Source organism: Passer montanus, unplaced genomic scaffold, assembly GCF_014805655.1.
Source record: "Passer montanus isolate IOZ18808 unplaced genomic scaffold, ASM1480565v1 scaffold31, whole genome shotgun sequence".
In the NCBI taxonomy this organism is placed as follows: domain Eukaryota; kingdom Metazoa; phylum Chordata; class Aves; order Passeriformes; family Passeridae; genus Passer; species Passer montanus.
Genome location: NW_024367819.1, coordinates 5,296,113 through 5,313,954, shown reverse-complemented (window position 1 = coordinate 5,313,954; position 17,842 = coordinate 5,296,113). Strand labels below are relative to the sequence as shown.

General features: G+C 36.0%; 1 long non-coding RNA gene across 1 annotated transcript in view; it reads left to right on the top strand.

Moving 5' to 3' along the window:
- Positions 1 to 17,075, top strand: part of LOC120504895 — a 68,888-nt gene extending 51,813 nt beyond the window's left edge. Inside the window, exon 3 of the long non-coding RNA XR_005628140.1 lies at positions 16,485 to 17,075. This is a non-coding gene — a long non-coding RNA (uncharacterized LOC120504895). The remainder of the gene's footprint in view (positions 1 to 16,484) is intronic.
- The last annotated feature ends 767 nt before the right edge of the window (positions 17,076 to 17,842 follow it).

The following is a 17,842-nucleotide window of genomic DNA, read 5'->3' as shown; positions in this document are numbered from 1 at the left end:
TTTGCATTTGGAACGTCAAAAGCAGACTGTTTTGGAATCAGCCAGGGTTAACCAAATTTAACGCGTTCAACAGTCTCATGGAGATTTAGAACCTCCCAAAACAAGACTGAATGGTAAGGAACACAGTACCATTTTGCAATTGCAAATGTTTATCATGCTGCAGAGCTGCAAGGGAATTGGATGGAGATAGGTGTCCTAAAAACCTATAATTTCCTTGAATTCTTTGAGCATAAATCTTTTAGTTATTAGTTATTGAATCCCCCTGCAATAGGGCTGCTGGAACTATTTGTGTCCCGTCACTCATCACAGGGCTCAGCACTGCAGTCCCCACTGCTAACACCCAGCCACTTAGACCCAATCAGCCCTGCATCCAACACAGGTCTGGTCCATGCAATCATAATTATCATCCTCTTTGCCACATTACTGAGAAATACTTCAGGAAATGTTGCCATCTTGCTACAAAGGTTTCATAGCTTTGTGGAGATTTCTCAGGGGCAGCTCCTCACAGCACTGACCCCCTTCTTCTCAGCACAATCAGCACAGCCAACAAACTCCATCTCAACCAGCCAACCTGCTCTTTTATAATACCCCTCTTAATTGGATCCAGCTGTGGCCTATTAAGGGCAGGCTTGTTCTTAATGCTTGATAATTGGCACAGCTGTAACTCTTTAGGGGTGAGATTACTTTCACCACTACCTCTAGTCTCCTACCTTCTATCTATCCACAAGGAAACTTCATCTCTTTCATACCCAGACTGCTCACTTCACAGTCAGCACATGGCTGGTTTGAATGCATATTTTGGCTAAGAGATATATACAACTGTATGAGTACACAGGTATTTTCACTTGAGTGGGTATGCATAAATAACTTTTTTTCTGATGAAAAAGGTACTTCTGAGACAAAGCAGGGTTTGGGGCAGTACCATGGCCGTTCACAGTCCATACTAGTGTTGAATGCTTAAAGCCTAACACAATTTCACTTGGTGGGGGCCATGAGGAAATGCTGCTTGGTGCCTCTCTGGCATATCCCTTGATAAATCTTGGAGTTTTAGTATTCTAAAATTTACCCTGAACAAACACCCCTTTCTCCTCTTCCCCTACACACTTCCAACATTCCCTCCCTTTACCCTTCCCACATTAAAAATGCTTTGGCTGGAAGTATTCAGAAATTATCTCAAAAGCCCAAAGGGAGAACAAGTAGTTGTGAGAGAAGGCCTGTTGCATTGTACTTAATTGTGTTTGGGTTCCATTTATTTTTTAATTTTACTTTATCTTCCAGAATAATTAACAGAAATTTAATTACTACACTACTAAGAGTGTTCTCAGTGTGTCAGTTTGGTTGAGTACATTTTTCCTTGATTTTTATTTGATTGGTTGGTCGGTTGTTTTTTTGGTTGGTAAGGTCACTTCGTTTACACAAACATTAAGATTAATCTAACATTTGCTGGAAACATTGGAATAAAAATATGTAGAGTCTGATTTTTGAATTGACACCCCAGTTGGAGGTGAAGCAGAAAATATATCCTTTGCTACATTCATGTCAATTTTACCATGTTCTAGATCACATCCTGTTGGAATAGGAACTTAAAATAATACTGTGTTTTGGAGAACAAATATGGATGACTTAGCTTGCTTTCATGAAGTGAGATCTGTGAGATGAGTCAATTCCCGTTCCTACAATGAAGCTGCTGATCATCCATATGAAGAACAGCAGGAGAATTAATGTACAGCTGATTATAACAGAATATGAGCATCTAATTCTCCTGCACACATTTGAAGATTTTAGGCTTAATCCCTTGCCAGCATTGCCTAATGAAATATTGATAGAAATTTGTCTGACTTAAAGTTTCTATCATTGTTACTGTGACATTCAATATGCAGATGGTTTCTAAATACAGGTTTTTTTCTACATTATTCATTCAGGACCTGGGTTTCTCTTTATAAAAGAAAGATTCCCTATTAGCTATTTGCACAGTATTTTATACCAATGATGCTTCACTCTGATACCAAGGTAAAATAATATAGTTATTTTAAAATAAATATTGAATTAGAAAACAGAGCTCTCATCATCACTTTCTGAGTATATGGCAAGACTTTTGGGAATCAAGTTTGACTGTTTTTTAAAAAGTTGTACTGAAATAAAATGCCATGCAATAGAATTATATTTTTTCCACCTTCAAGTAAATATAACATTCTTGGAAGAAAGGGCATCAACAACCCCTTGCATTTGATAATCTAGCCTTTATTTTCTATTTGGTCCAAAATTTTTATAACCTCAATTCAAGATTTAGCAATGAAACAGAATCCAAGTTCCTACATAAAGAACCTGCAATACTGGATTTTACCTCTGTGTTGACTGTCTAACATGTATCACAAAGAGCAAGTGTTACCCTTTTATAAGAGTTTACCATCTTTTGCCAAATAATTGGAGCCCAGCTTCAGTTAGCTTCCACCAAGTAAGATTAGTAGAAGGACTACTAATGTGTCACATATGTCTATGTGTCACTAAGGGATTTGAGGAGCAGATCCCCCTTTATTTTTCTGCTGATATTCAGAAGATGTGACAAGAAAAACTCATCTTCAGCACTGCTTCAGATTTATACTTCATTTCCCTCTGAACCTGAATATCTAACGTGATGCAGTCTGGATATTTTCCCATATTATTTCCAAGTAGATAAGACTATTTAATATGTTTATATATTTACTCTTAATGAGGAACGAATTGAAGGAAATATCAGGAAAAATCCATTACTTTGTAAGGATACATTCTTGATTCATTTGACACACTTATTAAATTGGAAAAAATATGTGACAGATGTTTAAATCAAAATAATTACCTTTCAGTCTAAACTGAATTTGGTAGAAATTTGGTAATTAACAAGAATCAATAATTCATAGATTAAACAGAATTCTTCCTTCAGACAACCAGATGCCATTTTTATTTATGATGGTTAAAACAGTACCAGGAAAATAAACTAAATAAAATTTCAAAGCTTTTGTAAATCCCAGAATGATTTTACAAGTCAGTCACCTTTTTTGTTTGTGCAGTGGATGCCACAGCCTTGACAGGATTTAAGCTTTCCTTTTCTAATAGTGAAATGTGGTGTTCTGATATGAGACTGGATTTATGCCAATTTTAAAATTATTCCAAGATCTGTTGAAACAATTTCTATTACAGCTTACTTAAACCTTAGAAGGTTATATGCCAGATCAAACCTGAATCCAACATTCCTCCAATTTTCCTTCCTCATAACTTTCACAATTATGACTTATATAATTTATTTTCATTCAAGTAAAAAATTTCAAAGGGAACTTAAAAAAAGAAAGAGGAGTTTTTAAAGTAGTAATAATTTCCACCTTCAGCTATCTGTATTGAACACAAAATAAACCAAAACAATTTTAATAAGGCAGAAGAGACACACCTTTAAAGCATAAATCTGCAGGATTTATGGCAATTATGCAGTGGACATGAGGTTTTTGAATCAATAGTTGACTCAAACTATGCTAACAAAAATTAATTGTTTCTTAAAAGAGATTTCATAATTTCTAAGCATAAAGTTAGAAGCTTTCTCAGTCTCTTCAGTAGAAGCAAAAGTCTAATGACATCTGATAATCACTTTCTTTAAACTTCAAACTAAATGTTTTGATGCTAAGGTCCCAGAAGTTTTCCTTATTTTTCTTCAGCGAAAACATTCCTATATTCTAAGGAGATGTTGTAAGGAAAGATTATATCTTGCACAATGCTGTCTATGGACTCCCTCTGACTTCAGGGCTAAAGCTCAGATTAAATCCTCAATTGCTAATCTCATCAAATAGATTTTCCTTCTGGAATTCATGCCTTCCTAACCTGTCTGCATCACAGCAGCCAGACTTTCTGTCATGGGCTTTCTGTGATGTTTGGGTGAGATGTAAAATGAAAGTGTGATTTCAACATGACAGTGGTCCCTCTCATGCCCACATGAGTACTGCATGCAGCTTTTGCCATTATCCCATTCTGTGTAAAGACAAGTAGTTTGTTTTTTTTTTTACCTTTATCCTGAATATTAAATATGCTTAGTTGAGATCTTGAGCCCATTTTTGTAAGCTGCTGGAATGCCCACCAGTTACTCTGTCTAACTTAAATACAGATCCTGAGGTAGCTATTTTATGTGAAAGTTGTTCCAGACTCTACTAAAGGCTAAATTTGACAACATATGCTTTTTGGGGTTTTTTTAATCACATAAGTACTCTGAGGTTAATTTGTGATAATTATCTCTAGAATGAAAGATAGGGCATATATATATGTATACACCAGAGATGCAGACTCAGTTTTCAAAAATGTGTAATCAAATATATTTATTTCAAAACTGTGTGCTAAGCAACACATTTTCAAAGGATTTTTAGTGTACTGTGGGAGCTCATTTTCTTAAAACTGCAAGGGATCTGTGCATATGAAGGCTAAGATAAGAAAAGTGGAAAATTGAAAGCTGGTCTAGCATAGAGGCTTTGGGCTTTCTATGGTGACAAAGAATAAGTTGTCAGAGAATTCATCAGGCAAAACCAAGCAGAAAGTATGTGAAGATGATGAGTATATTTTTTTTGTAACTCATGAATATTTACTTAATGTCTTTCAGAAGATATGAGGAAATTTTAAAAAAATGAAATCAGACATAAGTTCACAATTTCAGTCAATATCTGTGGCAATGTTTCGATGTTCAATTTGGGTTGAACTCTGATTTTTATTTAGAATTTTATTCTTTATTATTGATTTTATTTAGAATTCTCTTAATCTGTGGGCTTGATATTTTGAAATATTGATAAAGGCTTTACTTTGCCTGTAATATTAATGTAAAATTTTCTAATAATTATTATGTATGTTAATTAAACATTTTATTTGATTTCTATTCCAAGATAAACATTATCACAAAACTAAAAATCATGCTGAGGAAGTTTAGAGTTTTTAAGAAATACTCACTTTTACTAGGGGCCAAGATGTTGGGGAAAGGTAGAGGAAAAGCAAAAAGCTTAAATATATGACCTATGCTTTTGCTTCCTATAATTTTTCTAATATGCAACCTATAAGGAACTTCTTGAAGACTCATTCTCTCTCTTCAAGGAAGAAAAAGATGTATTCCTTTTCCCATCTAGATCTTTCAATGCAGAAGTACTGTAAATTGCTAAGACGTTTAAAAGCTATTACACTTCTGCCAAGTTAAGTGTGGGCACTTTCTGAATAGGAAGTTCAGAGGATTGTAGTCTTGGGATCAAGCAGCCCCTTGAAGGGAGTAGCTGTCATTCCCCTTCATTGTAGTCACAATGTCATTAGCAGTTTTTGTCAGAGTTTTTAATTTGCTTTAGAATGTTCTGGTAGACTATGGCTGGTTAATGGATAAAATTAAAACAAGAAGACAAGAAGCCAGCTGTAAAGTTGTGTTAAAACTTATAGTGATAAATATAATTATTATCTATTACAAATAGTGAAATCTACAGAAGAGAAAGGAAAATAATATGTTTCTGAGCATGGCCTGCACTAGGTCTTTCCATATTTTAATTGGTTTTCCCACCTGTTAAACTATGCAACAGTTGTTTTTCACTCCAAGTACTTTAAGTGGGGGAATATAAGACTGACTGAAAGTCTTCCTTATCCTAGACACAGTTGTACAAAACATCCCTTCAGACTTGGCCACATGTGTGGTCATAGCTGTTGATGCTGCATGTTTGCACCACACATGTACCCAGAGGGCCAGACTCTGTTCTGGGGAGGTGTCAGAGCAAGTTGTGCATGAACCAGTGGATTGCCTTGGAGTGAAAATTCCCTGCCAGTTAGAACTAGCATAGACATTGGTAAGTCCCTGCATGATCAGTGCACAGCTACATGCCAGCAGGTTTTGGAGGATGTTTGTTGCTCTGTTTGAAGTTGTACTTTTGAAATATTGCACCAAGAATTTCAGAAAATATTTTTGAGACAGTACTTTACTTTTAGACTCTGACACAGCTGTCCTCATAGTAACATTTAGCTACAGTCAAGAGTATACTTCATCATGCTACTTTAGAGTGGCTTGAGTTCAGGCTGAACTTTTTCTCTGAGGGTTAATTGTTGGCATTTTTCATTTCAGAAAGCATGGCTTTGTTATTCTATATCATTCAAGGCTCCTGTGGGAAAATGCCAAAGATTTTCCCTCAGTGTCATGTTCAACGCTGCTACAGAGACACAGCACTGCACCTGCCACAACTTTTGCTGAGAACTCCTTAATTTTGTTTCTAAAAGCCTATTCTTGGTCCTGACACTGTCTATTTCCCTGGTGAGGCCTGGAGATGTGTGTGTGATCTTAAAAAGAACATCTGCTCTATAGAGCATAATAATGAATTTATGCCCCAGTTTATATCTCTAGGAAGTATATGATCTGCATGAAACAATGAATTCAGGAGATGAGCTTGAAAAGCAATCAATATATAAGGATTAGCAGGAAATACAATTTCATGAATATGCTTTTCACCTTTTTGATATACTTTGAAGCAGTTTTTCAGATTTGATAGGCCAGATTTTGGGTTTGAGATCATTTGTATACTGCATCTCCCTAAAGTCTCTCTTACAGAGTGCGAATTTCTTCTTACATTTTGCAATGTTTCTCCTCTTCAAAGCATTTTCTTAACATTGAAGAGTATAAGCTGTTTATTCTTTCTTGATAAATTAGATTTTTATTTGGAGAGTTTAGTTCTGCTGAATAAACAAATTTCTTTATCTGAGTTATTTTTTAGAGAAAACAGTCAATGCACTCCATTGGCTCTTCAGCACTTCAATGACTCTTTTGCAGCTCTAGAAGAATAAATAAAACCCTTTCCTGCACATTGTTCTCTGCTGGATCTGTGTGTTGAATCTCACATTTTTTTTATATTGTGGAAGACCCTGATGACACAGTTCCTCCTCTCAGTATGGAACCAGTGCACCTCAGTCTCTGAGCATCCCTAGCTCTGAAGGAAGCTTAGGGGCAGGGCTCTGACTTTGCACCACATCTGAGGAGAACTTGCTCTCAAAATATGAAAGAATCTCAAGTTCAGTACCTGGTATAAAAACTTTCTCCATTTTGGAGACTTACTCAATATTTAAGTAATTTTCAAAGGACCGGGAATGAACACTGTAAAACCTAGTTAAATGTATTTAGCAATTTTTCTGTTCTAGGCTCAGCATAAAACCTGTGTTTGAACTTGATCTAAACCAGAAGGACATTAATTTTTTTCACCACTAAAAGACCCTTTCCTGAGGTCATCAGGTCATGTCTTTAGTTTCCACTCATCAGTTTTCTCAGTGTAATATTGGTTGCACTGTACAGAGACCTGCAGAAGAAATGTCTGGCCATCTTCAACAATTGAGCAGGTTTATATCCAGACTAAGCACCCTGTCTTTCTAAAAAAAATCTAAAAGCCACCTCTGAGTTCAGGCCTCATGGCATACCACAGACTATTTGCTGAACAGAAATGATCTTTTGTGTATTTTTCAGAGGGAGAAGCTAGTCTTCAGTCATTTCTCCTGAAAAGGCTCTTAGTTATTAAGCAATATTCTTTATTCCACTCTATTAGTAATTTCCCTAAAAAATGTATAGCTTTACAAAACTCTAGTTTGTATTTTGTTTGTGTGATTGTATACTTTTGAGATGTTATCCTGAAATTATGAAAGATGTCACAGCTGATTAATAACTCTTCTGATTTAAGAAAAATTGGAATACATTATCATTTTCATGGTTTTATCATTTTCATGGTTTTGAGCCTGAACATAATTAAATTAAAGTCTGTCATTCAATGTACAGCTGAATTTAGCTCACTTAGTTTGAAAGACACACAAAAATACTGAATAATTTAAAAAGTACACAAACAAGATCATGTGCAATTGTAGAAAAAACACAGATACAGATTATGAACACAAATACATTTGAAGATAAATTAATTATCATTACAGATCTTAGTTATTTTGACAGAATTAGAACAGGTTAGTTGAAATTCATCACTCTTTTTCTGCCTGTCCTTTCCTCCCTCATTAAAAAGTGATTGACTTCTGAGTCATTTAGTTCAAACCAAAATGAACCTTTGTTCTTTTTTGATTTTATTGGTTTTGCTTGATGTTACTCTTTCAACAGAGAGGTGAATTATCTTGACAGAGTTTAGTTAAGCTTAATAATACTCCTGAAATTGTGATGGCTGTGGTGCTGGGTACAAATCTTGTTCTATATTTCAACAAATTTCCAATTTTGTGCTCTAAATAATTTGGCAACTTCTTGTTATGCACCAAAACCAACATTTTAACACAGTAGGTAAGATTATGCTGTTTCAACACAGGCATTCTGTTTCAACACATAATTTAGTCAAGCTCAGCTTGGAAATTTCACTTGGAAACTGTAATGCAAAGTTGTACTTGTTTTCCAACAAAGAGGGAAATTAGTCACCGCAGTAGTTCTGTTCTTTGAGACATGTATGCATATCTTGTCAAGAAAGATGATAAATTTTTGGCATTTCACCACCTTTTAAATATCATTCCATTGTTTTGAAAGTCCTCAAGGAGACGAGATTTTTTTCCATTGTAAAATGTACCTGCTAACTTCAGTGTTCTGAGCAATTTATTTGATTTCTTTTAATATCAGAGTTAACTATGTCTGCTACTGTTAGCATATTTGATCTGTGTTAATGCATGTCTGGCTGTTTTTAGTGAGCATTAAGACTATATACCAGAAACTGCATCTCCTCATGGACTTTCTCATTTTATACAACTATATGCATACATGCATGTGTAGTACTACTGTGGATCATCACAGCTAGAGTGCAACAATGTGGTAAGTAATGAACAGATTTTCATAAAATCTGGAGATAGAGTGACTGTGATAAACACCTGACTTTTTAAATACATTCTGTACCATAATTAAATGTAAATAGCAAATATTATGAAATGTATTTTAATATTAGCTGATAAACACATGATAAATGAATATAAAATATTTGTGTCAACAGTTTGAGTATCTGATTAGTACTCAAATCACTGTTAAGATAAAAGAATTTCTTAGGGTTGGTACTGAATCGACCTATATTCTTAAACAAAACCTACATAAAGGTATATTGAAAACACATATCGTATGACTAATGTACTTGAATAATTCAATCTTCCTAATAAGTATTTGTATAACTACTTTGGCAAACAGCTCAAATATAAGAATGTTCTTTTTATTTCAGCCTAGCTCTTCAAGATTTTGCTTACTTATTTTTATAAACAAAATATATCCTGAGAGACAAGGTGCACAGAAAACATCTTCCATCACGCCCACTGAAATTGGAGGAGTTTGGGACCAAATACAGAAGCTAGTGCAGAGATGCATTTCTAGCTAAGGCTGCAAATAAGTGGTTTTGCCCCTAATCCAATATGGAACTGCTTGGCTCAGTCATCTTCCTGCAAATAAATCACACCCCTTTGGTCAGAAAACACCCTTATCGCAGGGCTGAATTCTATATTTGAAACAAAGAGATCTTAAGAAAGGCACTGTTTGAGACTCATTAGATATCAAAAACTGCCTGGTGAACTTCAAGAACTCACTTCTAAGAAATTATATTTTAAATCAGTAAAGACAGAAATCTGTGCTGAAGCAGGTGAAAAAAATGTCTTAAGCATTGTATCACTGAAGTTCTATTACAGAATTAGGAGACTTTAAAGACGGTAGGGATCTATTCCCTTTTTAAAACTTTTACTTTTAAACTGCAGTCTTAATTTCTTTGCATTTGAATTACCCAGTCCTACATAACTGAAAATTATGTAGAACTTTAATTTCTCCTCTTGAGAAAGTGAAAAGGAAGCTTTTATCAAATACTAACTAGGGAAGAATTTTAAGGAAGCTATAATTTAAAATTTTGAGTAACAATATATTACAGTAAGTAGTGTTTAAGACTTCAAAAAGATTTTAGGAAAATAGTTTCATTGTGCATTCTTAGACACAAGAACTTACACTTGAGAATGTTACATCTATGTAGGTATTTCCATGATCAACACTAAAATTGTAATTCTGTTAAAATAAAGAAGTTCTAAGATAATGCATCAGTATTGGTACTTGCAAACTTGTTCAGTTTTGGCAGTTTTAGTATCTGAATCTGATTTTAAAATTGCATTTGAAACTTCTAATAACATAAGGAGAGTAACCTGTATTATGAAATTTCTACATATCACCAGATATTTTAATTATTGCATTGCTTATATTTAAAGATCTAAGATTAGTAATGAGTATTCTGGATTTCATATATTTAGAAATGGCTATTTTATGTCAGGACTTTCTCTACTGATAGTAGACAGCTGAGTAGAGTTTCTTGGAAGAATGCAAATTTTGATTAATAAAATAGTGTTGTGTGGTCAGTAAGATAATATTACATTATTAATAATATGTAGGTGTAGGCTCTGCCTCCAACACTGCATTCAGAACATTGGCTTTCTCTTAATTGTCAATTAAATTGTAATGGAAATAGAAAATAACACAAAATCACAGAAATTGCTGAGTTGGAAGGAACACATCAGGATCACCAAGTCTCACTCTGGCTCTGCACAAGACACCCCAAGGTGCCTGAGAGCATGAAACACTTTTTGAACTCTGTCATGCTAGTGTTGTGACCACTTCCCTGGGAAGCCTGTTCCAGTTCTAGAAGTAAAGTGGAACTGGTTCTTTAAGGGGATGAGAGTAGTTGAGTATTGCTCTAGTTTTACACGTAAAATTTGAATGTAAGCCCAAGACATGTTGGCTTATCCTAATTATACAATTATAGGACCCTTAGAGGTTAAAGCCCAACTAACTAAAGAGTACTTGACCCCCTGAGGTGCTTATTCCTTTCTGCAATCCTGCAAAAACTGGTCATATATCTGGTGCAGGCAGACGTGCGCTCACTCTGCCCGTATCATAAGCTCATTGTAGAGTGACTGTGTTAGCAAAGCAGAGAGCCCGAGTTAATACATCCTGCCCATTCAGCTTCTGGTTCAGTTCAGAGCTGATTGACATTTAGTTAAGTATGGGCAAAGGGAGCCTGCACCTTTCTCCAACATAATGCTGATGTATCCTGTAGCAAGTATTAACAACCTCTAAGGAGTGGCTCCGAAAATTACAGTGTGTGAACCATTAGCACTGAAGTTGCTTAAAGCAGTCAGTGTATATTTTATGAGCAATAGAAACCCTCCTGTTATAGTGCCTAGCCCAGAGCTAGCTGGAATTGCTCCTGTTGCTGCTGGTATGGGAATCCTTACCTCAGAGTGTGGGAGTCTTTTCAGCAGTCATTTTGAGCTGCATGTGATACCTTTCTTCTGAAGTCGCACCATGTGTTCAAGCACAGTGATGTTCCTTATTGTAGCTTAAAGTGTTGAAATAAACATCTAAGCCTTTATGACAGTTCAGTCAGCGAGAGATTTTGTGGTTTGTTTTTCTTTTGAAGTGGATGCCCAGAAGAGGACAAATATGATGATAAAAAACTAATATATAATTCTATGTTAAGTTGTCTTAAGTTGCATTATTGAAATGTAGAGCTGATAAATGCTTGATTTGACATAGAACTGGGTTAATCACAATAGAAATTTCATTGAATAAAATTGAAAAAAAGCAGTTTAAAATATCTCTCCCCTTTGTTTGGGTTTTTTCCTCCTAACAATTATTTTAGTAACTTTAAAATCAAGAATAGCAGAATATTTCGTGATTGGACAAGAGGTAATAGTTTTAAACATAAAAGAGAGTAGATTAAGATTGTTAGGAAGAAATTCTTCACTATCATGGTTTGAGACACTGGAAGATGTTGCCTGCAGAAGTTGTGATATCAAATCAAGGAAGAGTTCAAGGCCAGGTTAGATGGAGTTCTGAACCACATGATCTAATGGAAGGCATCCCTGCCTATGGCAGGTGGTTTGGAACTTTATGGCAGTTTGGACATAAAGTTGGTTTGGAGGCTTATGTATTTTAAGATCCTTTCTAACCCAAACCATTCCATGATTCCATGACAAATTAAAACTATACAAGTTTGCATACCATAATACAGTATGAATGTCATAAATACACACAATAATTAGTTTTGTAGTTTGGTTAAAATATAACTCGAGGTTGTTTTTGTACAGATTAAACATGCTGCTGCTCTCTTTTTCACCCTGTCGTGGCAGTTAAAGTGAGATGTTACTAAAAACTTAATGCAGGGCAAAAAAATGCATAGGTAAGTTGTGTCTGAAAAACCAGGTTACTGTGAATTAGGCTTACAGAACAAGTTTGTTTTGTGTGGCTTGATATAATGCTTAACTTCCCCCCTGCACCCAGCACTGGTGAGGCCATGCTTTCAATCCTGTGTTCAGTTCTGGGCCCCCCGCTACAATAAAGGGTGAGGTGCTGGGGTGTGTCCAGAGAAGGGCAGCAGGTGAAGGGTTTGGAGCACAAGTTTATGGGAAGCAGCTGAGAGACCTGGGGCAGTTTAGCCTGGAGAAAAGGAGGCTCAGAGGGAAATTTATTGCTCTCCACATGTACCTAGCCATGTGGGGGGTGGTGTTTTCTCCTAAGTAGCAAGTGATAGGAGAGGAGGAAATGGTCTCAAGTTGCATCAGAGGAAGCTTAGGCTGGATATTAGGAAAGATTTATTCATGAAAAGCATTGGAACAAGCAGGTCAGGGAAGTGGTTGTATCATCCTCCCTGGAGATGCTTAGAAGGTGTATAGATGTGGCACCTGGGGACATGGTTTAGTGGTGGGCTTGGTATTACTGGCTTAATGGCTGGATTCAATCTTAAAGGTTTTTTCCAGCCTAAATGATTCTATGATTCTAATAGCATTCTAACAGGTTTCTACTCCTGTATCTCCACTGAGGGGTCACCTGTAAAGCAGGCAAAATGGAAAAAAAACAATCTCAGCATATATAAAAGTTGATTCAAATATTAATTTTATACATGGAAAATGCTATATATATATATATGCTCCCAGATAAGTGCCATAATACCTTGCAGTTGCTATGGTAACTAGAGAGCAGCTGAGGTTTGCTTTTTCTATATTTAGAAAAAATATCTAAAATGTCTCAACCAACTAAAACCCAATATTGCTAAGAAAATTTTACTTAGAAAGGACCTATAAATTATTCAATAAATGCCTTTAATTGATGTTTCTGAGGCATGTCTATATGGGGGCACATCTGAGTAAACATCCTGACCTGACCAACAGCAAATGTAAGCTGTGTAGCCCATGAGAGGGACCATGTATTTAGGTATAGTTTCAGGCTACCTTGGGTTTCTAGATTACAGTCAGCTTGTCAAGTCTGTCCAAGGCACAAACTAAAAGTATGTTTATTTGTGACTTCACCTGGCCAGACAAAATGTTTCAGTTTCAGCTGGACTTCTAAATTGTAAAATGGTTGGTTGCCTAGGTTGTTGAGGATTGCAGATGTCCAAAATGCAGCCTTCATTCAGCACCATCTGCTGCAGACAGCGATACAGAGCACACTGGAGAGGTTACAGGTCTTTGAAGCTGTGGGCATGAGAGAAACCCCTAAAAATGGTGAAAAATGACAGCCAGACAGTTTATCCTCTTATTAATGCTAATTGATCTGGAGTTTAGCAGGGAAAGGCTGCATGTTAGGAGCATTTTACTCCTCACAACTAAAATGCAGAAAATACCCATATTAATGAGAATTCTGATTTTAAGTCAGGTGTGAAGTAGAAATCATTTTATGTGAGGCTGAAAGGCAGCACCAGTTGAAAAGCTCTCCTGCACTCTCTAAAAATCTGGTTGCCTACTTTTTCAAAGGCTACTTCGTTGGAAATGTGTGTTAAGTATTTTGGGTACTGGGGCACTGAAAGACATATATTGACTGAGCACTGATCATGCAACATCTCTTAGCTGTGGATAAACACTTTCCTAAAATTAAAAATCTTGTAGGAACTGCCTTTAAAAATGATATCACTGAGTGGTTATATTAGATGCTTAGTTTGTAGATTCAGTTAAACTTATCAGTACATAAAGACCAAGCTGAGTAAAATCAGGTTCCTCCCTTAAATTACTGTAGGTCTCCAGCTGAAAGCCTGCATAGTAGAAGATGCAGCTACAGCTACTTATTGGTACTTCTGCCTATCACCAAGGAGTTTTGAAAAAAAGATGGGTTGAGGTTGAAAAGAATCAACAGAAAATAATCAAAGTGACTGCTTAAATTATAATTATAGTTAATACTGGCACCCTTAAATTCTCTGAAAAGTTTTCATCTAAAGTATAATGACCAAATTTATCAATCTGTTGGTCCACTGTGCTGACCCAGTTGAGTTTTGTGAGCAGTGCTGTGGTGAAATGCACAGATCTCTATCTTTTTTTCCTTTCTACATTTCAGACCCATGCATGCTTTGTATATGACAATAAGGTTGAGTGGATGCATACGAATTTGAAAATAATAATAGCTTAATGTCCTGTGTTTTACTTGATTTATAGTCTCTCTTAATCAAGAGCATTTTACAGCCTGTGTCTCCAGGCTTTAAATATAGACAGCTACTGAGTGCATGATGTGAATATAGAGGGCAAGAAATTTCATTTTGAGAAAGGGGAAGGTGATTGGTTTTGCTTTACATGAATTCTGTGTACATTTTAAATGCAGTTTTATTCCAATACAATCTGTTTTTTTTTTTTCCTAGAAGAACAGATAAGAAGAATATTTGATTATCTATTCATCTATTGTTCTGTTCCTGAGTTAATATGTGTCATCTGCTGACTGTTATCTGAAAAGTATTCTGCATCAAAGTGCATGAAATGACAGTATGTTGTTCATATTCCTTAGTATAAGCCTTCATGCTTCTATACAGGATAACTGATCAATAAAAATACTGTGCTTCAACAATAAAAACTAGAATAGGCCAGGGTATGAATCTTAAAAAAAAACAAAACAAAAAAGGTGCAATACTCTAGTATCTTATAAAATCATTCTAAGCCATTGTGTGCAAATGGTGGTGTCATCTACAACCCATTGTGTGCATGGGAAATAATATCAAACTAAATTTCTGAATCCAATCAAAGCTGACATTTCTTAACTTATTTTATGGAAGGCTAACTTAAAATTATATTTGTTTTTTTACTTCCTCCAGTCTCTACTAGCATTCTCTGTTTCATAGGGTTACCTAGGAAACTGACTGGGATAGTTTTCATGATCAGGAAGGAATAGATTTGGAAAGTACAGCCGCATTCCCTCCATAGCTGCTGAACTTGCCTTTCCCCACACAGATATTTTTTTAAATGGAAGTATTTCTCCACCTGCTGGCTCCAAGGAAGATATCGCAGCCTTCCAAGCAGAGAACTACGTACAGGCAGTGGAATACCTGCATAATAAAAGCCCGTTTAGGGGATTGACAACATTTCTACGCTGATGCTCCGAAACTGCTGCATTTGTAGTAAGAAGTTTTGGAGTAGGTTAGTGTATTTTTAGCTCATTCACTCAAGGGAACTGGATGCAATCCAAAAGATAACATTGCCCCACTTATCTCTATTATAAGTGAGACAATTCTGTGAAGCAGCCTGTGCTTTTCAATCTCAAACAAATTATTCAGGACCAAATCTCAGGCCTTTCTAGTGCCTTAGTGGAAAGGCACTACTACTCTACGTGCAGACATCATGTATGGACACTCAATTGTACAAAATGCAGAAATATTTATAGCTAGTAGGGCAACATCCATTATCTGGTAGGGAGGATTACAGCAAGTGATACTTCCAGGTATATTCTGAAAAGAGCAAAGCCTACAACACTAGACCAGAGACATGAAAATTATTTATGCATCTAGAAGCTGCAAGTAGAAGATGAGACAATGAAAGTGCCTGTTATACAGACTTTCTGTGTCTCTGTGCAGCTTTTTGTTTTTGTTGTTTGTTGGGTGGGGGTTTTTTTGTTTTGCTTTCTAGGGGGCTTCTTTGTTGCAGTATTTTTTATTTTCTGGCTCAACATTTTGAGACTGAGCACGTTATCTCAAGGCATTGGTGTATTCACTACAGTAGTTGGTGCCCTTCACATCATACCAGGCAGTCTTTTATGATGCAGTCCGTTGGGATGAAGTTATTTGGTTCAGAAATAATGTTTCATACAAAAATGCAAGAAATATCTCAGTAGATGAGATTTCCTATGGAAGTTGATGGAACTGTGTTCATCTTGTTTAGTAACACATTGACCTTGTGGCTTCTTCAGCATGTCCTTTTGCTGATCTCCAGTTTGCAACATGTGAAAAAAATACCTGCGTAAAAGCCCAATATCCTGCAAAATGCTGCACACGGTGCAGCAGAATAAAACTACAGAATGCCTGTTTGTAAACTCTGCACTGTACAGGTGATGAATAACACCTCATTTTCCTCTTAGCACTTAATTTCTTGATTTACTTAAATTACCTTAAGCCTCCTGCTACTGAAAATATTAACTTTCCTGCATATTGCAGGACTGATGTTTGTGTGACAGTCAAAATCCTACTTGAGCTAAACTTGATTGGTTTGGTGTATTTCTCTTTGTTTGCTTTCAGCATATCTTTGGTCTGGATGGCTGCATAGCTGCATGAGTGGAAGAGCTGGAGGCGGATTGAAAACACAGAGTGCCCAGGGAAGAAGATAGAACATCTCCTCCAGCAACTCAGGTTTAGACTGGCTTTTGAAAATACATTCTTTGGGCAGATATTTGTGTTTAATAGAGTACATGTACATGCAAGCATAATTTTTGGAATCAGTTGTCTACTACTTGGAGAAAAAAGATTTTAAAAGGGTTTTTTTTACAGAGTGCTACTCTTTATACAAACTCATTTTCCTCACTGATTGTCCCCTTCAGGAGAACCATAGTGGACAGTAGCCCCTCCAGACATGTGTGTATGAAAATGATGCAAGCATCAATCTTTCAGGTGAATGCCAGTGTTCCTTTTCTACAGAGATAGGCAGCTATCTCATTCTCACATCTGGAATAAGGAATCATTATGCCTAGCAGTAACTGATCCCAGATGATCTTATTAACTAGGACAGTGTGTGGTTTTTGCTCAGAATATAGAACTCCTTTCTTCAAAAAATAGGAGGAAAAAAGTAGAGGAAGTATTCTTTTGTTATCTCTATTGTCTCTGGAATTTTTAAGTTGTCTCTGTGCCCATATTTAATTAGTTTCTGCAAGCCTGAGGTCAAATGAGGTGCAGTGCTGGCACATGAAAAGAAACATAGGAGGTCAATTAAAATCATTAAGTCACTATCAAGCTCATCTGGAAAAATGGAAAGAATTTTCTTTTCCTTTAGCAAAGACTTTTGGGAAGCAACAATATGCTGAAGGGTTCACATTCCCAGCACTAGCAAAAGTATAGTGCTCTGAGTAAAGACTGTTTCATGACAAAACACATTATATGTTAGTAGAAAGATAAATGGCAAAAAGTCTTGCAAGCACCTTTTTTTTCTTAGCTTAGGTTTTCTATTTTTACTTGCTCATTAAAATCTCTCTCTTTATATACCTCTTTAGGATATTGGTTTATCCTCTGACATTTTCTCTAAACCACTTAATCTATTTTTGTCCAGGTGGAAGCTTCTGGTTGTCCTAAAGCATGTCTGCTCATAGCCTTCTTAAATGCATGTGAAGATGCCAATAAGTCCACTAAGTGTGTCTTACCTCTTTCTGAGTGTTAGATAGTAACAATGACAGCTGTTTCTGTGGTGATATCTCCAGCATACAGCAGATATCCATACTCACCTCAAAACAGATATTTTGTGCTTCAAATTTGAAAAAAATAGGAGGTTTTTCTGATTTATCTGTATGGGCTGGACTTTGCTCCTTCCAAATTACTTTTTTCATTCTCTGAAAAAATGGCGTTGATTTAACGGGACTGAATTTCCTTTCCTTGTCTGTATCTCTGCC